This window comes from Podarcis bocagei (assembly GCF_964188305.1).
Source record: "Podarcis bocagei genome assembly, chromosome: 1".
Taxonomy (NCBI): domain Eukaryota; kingdom Metazoa; phylum Chordata; class Lepidosauria; order Squamata; family Lacertidae; genus Podarcis; species Podarcis bocagei.
Genome location: NC_138125.1, coordinates 141,820,068 through 141,832,658, shown reverse-complemented (window position 1 = coordinate 141,832,658; position 12,591 = coordinate 141,820,068). Strand labels below are relative to the sequence as shown.

The window sequence follows — 12,591 nt, the reverse complement described above, 5'->3', positions numbered from 1 at the left end:
ATAATAATAATAATAATAATAATAATAATAATAATAATAATAATAATAATAATAATAATAATAATAATATACGACCCAGTTACCTGAGAGTAAGCCCCATTAAATACAGTGAGACTTCCTTCTTTGTAACCAGGGGAAGGCTCAATTTACAATAAAGGAATAAATACTCCCCGCATTTCCTTAAAAATGGTTGGCTGCGGAAGCATTGCAATTAAAGAATGTAAAGTGGATTGGTCATATTTTCTTTCAAAATTATAGGAAGGGCTTCATATGCCAGCTTCTCTATTTGGTGCAGGGATTTTATTTTCAGTATAAACAGGGCTCCGTTTTTGCACCAGCACCAGCACCTGCGCGCTTACGCACACGCACACACACACACACACACACAGCATTTTTAATTGTTCTCCGAGATGTGAGGGGGAGGAAAAAGGAAAAGCAGGACATTCTGGGATAAAATAAGAAACTGAGATAGCTTCCATAATTTCAGGACTGTCCCTGGAAAATCAGAACACTTAGTATGATACAGGTGTGGGGAACCTGTGGCCCTCCAGAAGTTGGTGATCTAAAACTCCCATCAGCTCCAGCAAAGCATGGCAAGGGAGCAGCTGGAGAGCCAAAGGTTCCCCACAAATTCCCTAACCAACAATAGATGAAGAAGAGTCAATACTCTGCCCCAAAGCAGGTGCCTGGTGGGTTCTTTTAAGATGACACATAATCTCAGTGCTCTTCTGTGAACTTCCTCATGTGTATATAGGAACATATTGTGAAAGAAGGATACCAATGTAGTGCCCTCCAGATGTTGTGGTCAAATTCACATCATCCCTGACCATTGGCCATGCTGGCTGGTGCTGAGGACAGCATGTTGGCTGCTTCTCTTCTAGAACTTTAATGGGATTGCTGCTAGTGATAGAATTCCAGGTTTCCATTAGTCAGCTGCTTTTATCATCCAAGCTTCCAAGCATCTCAATTATTTCTTCATTCATTTATTGCATTTAACAATAAATGAATGAATGAATGAATGAATGAACAATAAATGAATGAATGAATGAATGAAAACAATGAATGAAATGAATGAAGAAATAACAACCATATGTCAGGAGTGACAACCATATGTCAGGAGTGACAACCATATGTCAGGAGTGCTCTGATGGTGTTTCCTGCTTGGCAGGGGGTTGGACTCGATGGCCCTTGTGGTCTCTTCCAACTCTATGATTCTATGATTCTATGATTTATAGCCTGCCTCTCCTTTTAGGAGCTCAAGGAAGCATTCATGACACTTTCCCCTCACTTCCAAAGGGTATAGGAATTTTATAGCTGGATATCCATACTATCAGCAGTAAAGGTCCAGGGTGACAATAAGCTACAATCAAATTTGATATGGCAGTCTCTATACCTGACCATTGCAGATGCTGGCTGGGGCTGATGGGAGTTGTAGTCCAAAACATCTAGAGGTCCCCACATTGCAGTGATACACACACACACACACACACACACACACACACACAACATATAGCATATAGCATATAACACCCAGTTGACCTTGACCATGGCTTAGCTTGATGTCTGATTGAGCCCATGAGCCTGGGACTAGTAAGACATGTGCATAAGCAGAGTAGGCAGAGTAGTCCGTCTCTAGCATACCTACCTGTACAGGGGCTCAGGAAACATTGTAGTGCGCTTATGTAGCATAATCATGTGATTGTGTGTTAGGAAAATAGATGCCCTATTTCAGTCCATATGATTTCTCACAGAACACACAGGTAGGTTGTTTCTGACCACATACATCTTGTTTGTCTGTGCAGCCATAGGGAGTCATTGTGCAGTAACAGCCCAAGCTATATGTACATGACAAAGGCCATATGCTCTCAGTCTCAGTGAATGTTAATGCTTTCACGGTTTGAAGTGTTCTTAGAGTTGAAAAAGCATAGTCCTGATTATTGCTCCGCCTCCAGAAGACCCTGTGCAATAGGGGTAGGAATGCTGAGCTGATGGAAAATAAAACTAGAAAGCCAGCTATAACCCATGGTTTGCTGGCATATCCAGGCTTTCAGATTATAGGACTGAATTCAATTAAATTCTGTGCAGAGTAGACCCACTGAAATTAATGAACCTAAATTCAGTGAGTGTACTCTGAGTAGGACTAGCAGTGACCATCACCCATAGTTTGGGTTCCCAGTTGTGACTAGTGTGGACTATGGTGGTGTGACATGAGAGTTGAGCCATTGTTTCCTTTTGAAAAAGAAAGAACCAATGCGTTCTTTGAGCATGTAATACCTTCACTCCTAGCTTGCATCAGGTCCTGCACTTCTGCAGACTCTACAGTGATGTAGAGTGGAGAAACTCCAAATCAGCAACAGAGACTTTTTATTTTTGCACATTAGGCTCAGTCACATGTAAAAACCATTCACATTGATTTGGGATTGTATCCTAAGCTGTTCAGCTTGGTGGCAAACCGGGAAGTAGGAGAGAAGTCCCATGCTCTTGATTTTATTGGTCTCATAAAGTGTTGTAAGAATTTACAAGCACTCGTTGCATCATAAATTACAGATAATAAAATAGCAGGTGGCACATCTTTCAAGCAGTGTATTAAAATTATTCCTCTTGGCAGGATCAGCAAAACAACCCTCAGACTCACCCCTGCCTGAGTGGCTACAAAGCAAAGCACGTTGTTATTTCAGAGAGATGTAATTTTAATGACAACTCTGCCATGCTGCTCTCTGCAAAGCATTTGTAAGTGCCCCACGTTAATTATAAGTTTCAACATCTTCCTCAGCTCCTCATTTATATCATGTGGGCAATAATTGCAAAGAACAAGCATAATTTATGTAACAATTATTACATTGGTTTGGATGGCAGTGACCGAACTCTCTCTGTGTGTGAAGCTGTTCTGTATTAATCTGATAGATTAAATTTTCTCTCATTGGAGTGTTTCTGCACTGTTGATCTCAAACCAGAAGTTAAAATCATAAGTAAAACTAAATCCTACGGCGTGTCAGATTTGATCTGAAGAGGGGCAGTGGGGAAACACAGCAATTTTTAAAGCATTGGTGAAACGGATGAGGACCGTGGTTCTCATTTTTACTTTCTTTCTTTGCAGACCACTTCAAAAGCGCAGGTGGTTTCAGTGGACCACTTAAAATAAAAATGTTCTTCACCCACAGCACAATCGGTATTTCATTATGAAAATCATAGGCCCTAAGTCAGGCCACTGAAAAGTGTCCCTGTACTTGGTAGAGTTTTAGGGAAAAATTAGTAGAGTCTACCAGTGTCATATTATGAAAATTCCCGCCCCCCACTGATCTCTGTTGTCAGAAGAAGAAGAAAAAATAAGTGCAGATATTCTCAACTGTTCTGCAAATCTTTCTGCATACGAAATGAATGGAACTCCCACATCACACTTCAAAAATCCCTGTTCTAGGGTATCCAGAGAAGCCTCTTGAAAATTGGCAGGGTGGTCAATGGGCTTTTTCTCCAATGACTATGGTTGTGAGTGGCTGCTGGAGTCCTCAGTTTCACTAATGCAGATTTTTGAAAGATTGCTTTTTGCTTCAGTGTTGACCTGCGTGCATATACTCTTTAATTGTTATTATTTTGTAGAATGCCCCTTATGGGAGCTATTCTCTGCCACTGTGCATGCCCTGCAGCATATCCAAATCTGCTCCAGAGGGAGGAAAGTCCCATTTCGCAAACAGAAGTCATTCAGGTGTTCTCACCCCCAGTGTGGTGTAGTGGTTAAGAGCGGTGGACTCGTAATCTGGTGAACCGGGTTCGCGTCTCCGCTCCTCCACATGCAGCTGCTGGGTGACCTTGGGCCAGTCACACTTCTCTGAAGTCTCTCAGCCCCACTCACCTCACAGAGTGTTTGTTGTGGGGGAGGAAGGGAAAGGAGAATGTTAGCCGCTTTGAGACTCCTTCGGGTAGTGATAAAGCGGGATATAAAATCCAAATCCAAACTCAAACACAAATGCGAGGGAGGGGGTGAGTCCACTAGCTCTGCCCCTCATTTCTGCCCCCACTGGGATTTGGAGGGGTAGCCTCTGAAGTGGAGATCGCCTTCTACTTGTGGGGGATCCTTGTGTAATTTGGCATACTGATCTTCCAGGAGTCTCTATTACATAGGGAGTCTACACAAGGACAGCAGGTTCCCCACTGCCTCCAGCAGTTCGCCTCCGACTAACGGAAAATGAGAAGGGTGGAACTGAGGATGGGGCAGAGCTAGCATGCTCATCCCATTCACATTCATGTGATTCTAATTGAATGGGGGATTAGAAAGTCTAGGTAGGGCTATAGTGTGTGTGTGTGCGCGCGCGCATGTGCATGCATGCGCCAAACCTAAGAAACATTAGGAAAGAAAAATTTCTTCAGAGATTTATAGGGACATAAGCACAATGAACTGCTTAAAAGAAAAGGCATTAGTCCTGGCAGGTATTAGTCCTGGATGGTTTTGTTAATCCTGACATCTGTAGCAGCCCCATATTAGGTGAATGCTATGCCTGTAATGTGTAAATTAGGTTTAAATAGCCTTCCATATAGCTTTAAGCCATTTAAAATCAGACCTGGCCTTGGGGGGAAGTTTACAAGTGTTAATTTGTTTGTTTCATTTCTTATAAAACAACTGGACCAAGCAAACCTAATCTTTTTCTTATTATCTGGATCATTTAGAAGCTGCAGATCTTACAGTGTTTTGGATTATATCTGTGCCTAAGAGCCATCTCTTCAGCTAATAACTATTTATGCAGCTACTTGCTGTATCCCCTGAGCTAAACCATGTTGAATTATTTTTGCTGCAGTGGCACATCAGAAGGCATGGCAAGGCCGCTAATGCTGAAGGCACTCAGATGTCTCCACTGTATTGATCATTCTGCTGAGCCAGAGGAAGCTTAATTAATTTGTTTTAAAATTCCTCTGCATACCATGGATGGGTGTTACAAATCAATGTGAGCTACAGCCTCGATTCCAATCAGCTCATTATAATGCAGCTAATTACTGCATTGAGATGACTGGGGCCTTTTACTGGGGGGCTTTGCAGAAAGATGGCAACAGCCTTGCTGTCATAATGTTTGTTATAAGGCTTCCCCATTCAAGGCTCTCTGGGGAAAACAGCCTCCTCTTCCCCACGATGCACACAGGTTTGTTTTTGCCCTGAAAAACAGTACCCTCTAGCAGCATGAGCTGTTTGTGCCAATGCAAACCAGTTTTGAAATGTATAACAAATGAGAGATCACTGACAACATTTTGCATATTATATGACATCAGGTTGTTGCCAAGTGCTCACTCAGTAATCCTGGCTCTCTGTACCTGCATGAGACACACGTTTCCAAAATTGTGTTTGTTTGAGTCATGCTTTAGGTGCACACTTAGAATGATTTACATACACACCTAAAATCCATGATGTACGAAGCATGCTTTTTAGGAGGCTCTTCAACCCCCCCCCCAAAAAAAAACAAGCTAGCTTCAAAGTAAACATCACCATTTCCCAACAACATTAAACATATCAACTCTTCCAAGCCTGCAACCATACATTGGTTAAGAGGAGTTATTGCAAAGTGGTGTTTCATTGTCTAAGTGGAAGGTGATTTCTTTTTAAAATCTTGCTTACCTTCACAACATCCATGTGAGATTGCTTGTCCCTTTTTTGCAGAACTGATGTTGGGGGCGGGGAGGTGTGAGCAAAGGCCACTCACTAAATCGGTAGTTGTGCAAAGAAGTTAGACCTTGTCTCTCAGATCTAAATCTTCAGTGTTTCTACTAGGGACCTTATGGTTTGCAGTGAGCTTTTTTTATTAGCTCACAGGCCTTCATTTCCCTTAGCATTCCTCTGGCTCCATCCTTTACCTCTTCCCACATCCATGTTCTTCAGTAAGCCCTTGCTCCTTGCACACACATGCTGTTGCTTTTCCTCACTGTAGCTAGACTTTGCCACTGATGGAGAGAGGTCTGGTATGCATGGCCTGCTTTCAGACATACTCTCTGTACACCCCCCACCCCCTTTGTACTTTATGGGTATAGGCAAGACTGTTGGGTAAAATGTGCATTCGCCCCAACAATATCTGAAAAAAACAGTCTATTGTAATTATGTTGTTGTTTAGTCGTTAAGTCGTGTCCGACTCTTCATGACCCCATGGACCAGAGCACGCCAGGCACTCCTGTCTTCCACTGCCTCCTGCAGTTTGGTCAGACTAATGTTTGTAGCTTCGAGAACACTGTCCAACCATCTTGTCCTCTGTCGTCCCCTTCTTCTTGTGCCCTCAACCTTTCTCAACATCAGGGTCTTTTCCAGGGAGTCTTCTCTTCTCATGAGGTGGCCAAAGTATTGGAGCCTCAGCTTCACGGTCTGTCCTTCCAGGGAGCACTCAGGGCTGATTTCCTTAAGAATGGATAAGTTTGATCTTCTTGCAGTCCATGGGACTCTCAAGAGTCTCCTCCAGCACCATAATTCAAAAGCATCAATTCTTCGGCGATCAGCCTTCTTTATGGTCCAGCTCTCACTTCCATACATCACTACTGGGAAAACCATGGCTTTAACTGTACGGACCTTTGTTGGTAAGATGATGTCTCTGCTTTTTAAGACGCTGTCTAGGTTTGCCATCGCCTTTCTCCCAAGGATCAGGCGTCTTTTAATTTCGTGACTGCTGTCACCATCTGCAGTGATCATGGAGCCCAAGAAGTAAAATCTCTCACTGCCTCCATTTCTTCCCCTTCTTTTGCCAGGAGGTGATGGGACCAGTGGCCATGATCTTCGTTTTTTTGATGTTGAACTTCAGACCATATTTTGCGCTCTCCTCTTTCACCCTCATTAAAAGGTTCTTTAATTCCTCCTCACTTTCTGCCATCAAGGGTGTGTCATCTGCATATCTGAAGTTGTTGATATTTCTTCCGGCGATCTTAATTCCGGCTTGGGATTCATCCAGCCCAGCCTTTCGCATGATGAATTCTGCATATAAGTTAAATAAGCAGGGAGACAATATACAGCCTTGCCGTACTCCTTTCCCAATTTTGAACCAATCAGTTGTTCCATATCCAGTTCTAACTGTAGTTTCTTGTCCCACATAGAGATTTCTCAGGAGACAGATGAGTTGATCAGGCACTCCCATTTCTTTAAGAACTTGCCATAGTTTGCTGTGGTCGACACAGTCAAAGGCTTTTGCATAGTCAATGAAGCAGAAGTAGATGTCTTTCTGGAACTCTCTAGCTTTCTCCATAATCCAGCGCATGTTTACAATTTGGTCTCTGGTTCCTCTGCCCCTTCGATTATAGTGACTGACAACCAGAGAGCACGAGTTACTAAAGCCCACCAACTTGTCTGTTATCCGATAAATCATATTTCTGATGAAGCAAACCCAAGTGGTTAAAGCCAAGCCAGCAAAAATACTCATCAAAAATACACAGAAGTGGAGTCCAGGATGAAAATGACCTAGAGGCAAATCTGTAGAGTTGGAAGGAAACACAAGGGTCATCTAGTACAACCCCCTGCAATGCAATGCAATCTTTTGCCCAACATCGGGTTTGAATGCATAACCCTGAGATTCTTTACCAACTGAGCTGTATCCATTCAGCATATTGTCCAGATAATAATAAACATTTTGTAAATAACTTGTTTCTGAATGAAATGAAATGTATCTGTTTTTCACAGGAAATCTTTAGTCATTCAAATTTATCCATTCATTTACAGGCAACTGAGGCTTTTATTGGTGTCCTGAAAACGGAGTACAGGAACCTTCGATTGGTACTACCCATATAAATAGGTAACCCAGTTTATCATGCTATTGTTTTATTTTAAAACACTTCTTTATTTTATCTTCACAATTCAACTTGAGCATCTATTTTGCTCCCCAAGGAGACTTGCATCCACAGTATGGTCATTTAGGTTCCACACTAATTTATAGGCAAGTATCCAACAAAGTTGTCCCATTAGCTCAAAGACCTCCACCTGTACTATGGAATGTCCTCTCCCTCTCCCTTTGTGCCCTTGTACCCTTCCAGTCTGTTATGGATATCCCCACCCCCAACCATCATCTGGAACAGATTTGGGGGGCACACATGGAGGGGAGAGGAAGTCCCATTTTACTGGCAGAAGTCCTTGTTATAACAGGATGAATTTGTTGGATGCAATCCTAGGCTACCAGATTTTAATGATCCAAGTATTTTTAACCAATGGGCAGATTTGGGATGTCAAGTTCCTATATTGTTGGGCACCTTGGAAAACAAAATTTATACTACAATTGTGGGATACAATGATATAAATAAACAATGTGTCCAAGAGTGAGTTGCGCATATTAAACTCATAGAATAGTCCAAACAGTTCAAGACAACAAAACGGATCAGCAAGGAGTAGCATGTCAAAAAACAACCTCCAAACCAAGCTGCACTATAGCCATTACCTGGTTTAACTTTATTAATTCATTTATTTTTGGCAAATAAAAGCCTTGCTTCCCCTGAAAGCGGCAGCTGGCTGCTTTCAACAACACCCCATGACCTTCCTGGGACAGAATGACCCGGTGGGAATGGAGTTAATGATAACTGACTCTCAACCTCATTTCCTTTCTCCTTGCCAGCAACAGAAATGTTTTGGGCACCAGAGCCCCCCCCCCCGAAAAAAGTGTCTTCAAAGCCTATGAGGAAGACTCAAGGCTATACTTTCAAGGAGATGAAGGAAAGACTAGAAAAGGATAAACATTATATATATGATTTTTGCTGCATATGCTTAAGACGTTTTCTTAGGACTGCAAACCTGTGCACACCTACTTGTGAGTAAGTCCCACTGAAATCACTAATACTCATTGGTGGTGGAAGGGGTGTGTGGTGGGTGCGGTTCACCCCGGATGTCATCCCTCAGGGGGGTGACATCGCCCCCCCGGGCCGCTCGCTGTGGGCAGTGCCTTCCTGGGCCGCTTGATGCGGGCGGCACCCCCAGGACGCACAGCATGTGCGCTGCTCTGGATGCCAGAGCAGCTAGCTCCTCATCTGCTGATACTTTATCAGTAGACGTCAGGACAGTAGGACCTAAAGATGTGTCCCCCACTAGCAGACTGGGAAGCATAGTAATTTTACCTATAAGTCCCAAAGATCTCAGAAGCCCCACTCCAGAAGAACTTGGCTGCCCCTGTTGAGATATGATAGGCACCCACTATGTGCACGTTCTGGAAGCAGTTGGAAGACATTCTTGTTTAAATGTATTTAAATATATTCTTGTTTTAAATGTTTTTAATTGCTGTTAATTATCTTATGTATAAATTACCTTGATTCACCTTGATATGGTTGTTTAGAAGGAGATTACTAAATTGTAATGGAACATGGGGTCACGAAGAGTTGGACACGACTAAACGACTAAGCAACAAGAAGAAGTAGGAATAATAATAATAATAATAATAATAATAATAATAATAATAATAATAATACTCAGGCAGTATCTTATATAAACCAAGATGGCAAATTATGAATAAAGATGAACCATTCATAACAAAATTGGACAGATTCACATGACAACAGTTAACTTAAAATCTAGGGCAAGTTCCAGGTAAATCTTTTCAGGATAGCAAGATGATTTAAGCATCCTCTCATAGCATGACAGTTTGACACAGTTAATATCTTTTGGGGAGTATTTTGGGCTTATTTATTTATTGCTTAACTTGCACATCTATTATGAAGGATTTAACACTGCAGAGCAAAAGCATTGATGGAAGGGTATTTAGTGGGGGAAGTGGAATTAGAGTCTAAGTACGTGGGCCAGATATGTTCAACTTCATATTGAGTGGAGATTTCCTCAACATGTTCTGCTTAAGCTTGATTATAAAGCTTTTCAAGCCAGATATTTGCCTTTTAAATAGGGTTTAGAAGGTGTATGGGTATTACTGCACCATTATTTGTCCATGATACTGTGTGAAATACTTGTCTAGCTTTGAAATTCTTTACATCCTCGCCCCTCTCTGCCTGGCAGTTCTTGGTGCCCTCTAGACATCCTTCCTGTTGTGCATTCGGGCTGGTTTGTGCTGAGGATAATAAAGGGAAAAGGTAAGGTAAAGGACCCCTGGATGATTAAGTCTAGTCAACAGCGACTATGGGCTTGTGGTGCTCATCTTGCTTCAGACGGAGGGAGTCGGCGTTTGTGCCCAGACAGCTTTTCCAGGTCATGCGGTCAGCATGACTAAACCACTTCTGGTGCAACAGAACACTGTGATGGAAACCAGAGTGCATGGAAATGATTTTTACCTTCCCACCACAGCTGTACCTATTTATCTACTTGTACTGGTGTGCTTTTGAACTGCTAGGTTGACAGAAGCTGGGACAGAGCAACAGGAGCTCACCCTGTAAGGCAGATTCAAACTGCCAACCTTCTGATCAGCAAGCCCAAGAGGCTCAGTGGTTTAGACCACAGTGCCACCCGCTCCCCAATAGTACTGGGGAGTGCTCTCCAATAGTAGTCTCTGCTCAGGATAGTACTGGGGTGCTTTCAGTACTGTTTGCTCCTGCAAAGGTTTTGGGGCAGACATACTGCTTCATTTCCAGTCAGTGAATGCTCTATATCTTCCTGCTAACCTACTCTTCAGCTCCTAACACATATGCAGTAATGACAATCTTAATCTTCTTCTTCTCCTCCTTCTCCTCCTCCTTCTTGCAAAAGGGAGTTTGAACGGAAACCTATTTTTTATTTTTCAAAATGCCCCATAAATATCCACTTTTCTGGTCCAGAGAGCTTTTGGAAAGCAGAGGCCAGCCAGGAATCTGTTGGGGAAGCTCCAGCAAGAAGGGCACCACAATTCAAGAAGGACACTGACAAACTGGAACGTGTCCAGAGGAGGGCAACCAAAATGGTCAAAGGCCTGGAAACGATGCCTTATGAGGAACGGCTAAGGGAGCTGGGCATGTTTAGCCTGGAGAAGAGGAGGTTAAGGGGTGATATGATAGCCATGTTCAAATATATAAAAGGATGTCACATAGAGGAGGGAGAAAGGTTGTTTTCTGCTGCTCCAGAGAAGCGGACACGGAGCAATGGATCCAAACTACAAGAAAGAAGATTCCACCTAAACATTAGGAAGAACTTCCTGACAGTAAGAGCTGTTCGACAGTGGAATTTGCTGCCAAGGAGTGTGGTGGAGTCTCCTACTTTGGAGGTCTTTAAGCAGAGGCTTGACAACCATATGTCAGGAGTGCTCTGATGGTGTTTCCTGCTTGGCAGGGGGTTGGACTCGATGGCCCTTGTGGTCTCTTCCAACTCTATGATTCTATGATTCTATGATTCTAAGAAGCAGGAGGTTGGTCTAGATGACCAGCAAGGCCTTCTCCAACTCTTTGATTCTGTGCAATATCCTAATTTTATTGCCAAATCTGTCTTGGATGGGCATACAAGGCAAAGGAGGATAGATAAATGCTCCTCATTCCTAATATGCAGTTCGTTGTTATTATTATTATTATTATTATTATTATTATTATTATTATTATTATTATTCATTTAATTTCTATACCACTTCATATTTTAAATAAAAAAATCTCAAACTGGTTTACAAGTTTCATGATGGGAGAAGTTACAGTTGCCAGACAACTCCTAGCCATACATCTTTTAAGGCAGAGGTTGTCAACCCTGTTTTGTAGAGCAATTGTCTGATGCTATGTAAGACAGTCCTTTGTATGAAAAGTCGAGATAACAGGGAGAATAAAAACCAGCCAAGAGTAGAAAGTTCAGGATCCCAGAGTTTGACCTGAAGTTTCAGGGTTTTAGCTTACCCCTTCAATAATGCTGTGTATAGCCCTGTTTTATAAAACCTTTACACTCATTATAGCCTGAATACAGTAGTCAAGGTTGAACAGACAACACTGGTCATGTACACTGTCTCTACAGTCTACACATGTGAAGTGCCAGAGATAAACATTTTAGCATGGGGACAAAAGTCTACACTGTTGCCCCCCCTTGCAGATTCATGCCCCCTCGCCCCTGTCCCTGCACAGGCTTCCTTTTTTTGGTGGCGGCAGCAGCAGATGATGAAGGGGAGCTAGTCTCCATCAGGCGAACTATCCCTCTTCGGCTGCTGAGCCACCACTACTGTCCAATTGGCTGTGTCCAAGCCGATCAAAGGGCGACTGGGTCCTACTTCTCCAGGTCCAAGGAAACAGGGTGTCCCTGGACTTTACCAGCTCCCATTCCCAGCCTTGACCACAGCACTGCCCCACCCCTTCTGAGCACCCAGGACTTGAGGGAAGCAGCTTCCAAAGTCTCTTTTATGTCTACACCTTGCATGGGACGTGTCTATTGTTGTGAGTGTAAAGGAGACACTCCTCAATTCTGTCCTGTGCTGAACAGGTCGCCCCAGGCAGGGGTGGGGGGAATCAAGAGTCAAGTCCTGCAAGGCAAGCTGATATGACCCCTGCTGACCTATTTTTGTGGGGGCTTCCTGGAGAAGCCTCTTTGTGTCTCATTCCATGCAAGCTTCCTTCTCTCAGTGGTAGTGCAGGAGGGGGACAAAGGGGATAAAGTTTCTCCTCTCCATTCCTCTTCCCCCACCAGTGGGAGGGTAGATATAGGTCAGCTTAGGGCTAGCTGGGGGAGGCAAGACTGCCTCTTTGCTCTTCTCTTCCATTCTCTGTTCCATCCCTTTT

The 12,591-nt window shown here is 43.1% G+C and overlaps 1 protein-coding gene across 29 annotated transcripts in view; it reads left to right on the top strand.

Moving 5' to 3' along the window:
- MAP2 (microtubule associated protein 2) overlaps positions 1 to 12,591 on the top strand; it is a 282,714-nt gene that overhangs the window by 119,772 nt on the left and 150,351 nt on the right. For 27 of the 29 annotated variants that reach the window (XM_081189952.1, XM_081189942.1, XM_081189940.1 and 24 more), the window contains one exon: positions 7,673 to 7,745. The exons of the other annotated variants lie outside the window; for them this stretch is intronic. The gene's annotated coding sequence lies outside the window, so the exon portion shown is untranslated. The remainder of the gene's footprint in view (positions 1 to 7,672; positions 7,746 to 12,591) is intronic. 29 annotated transcript variants of the gene reach the window in all.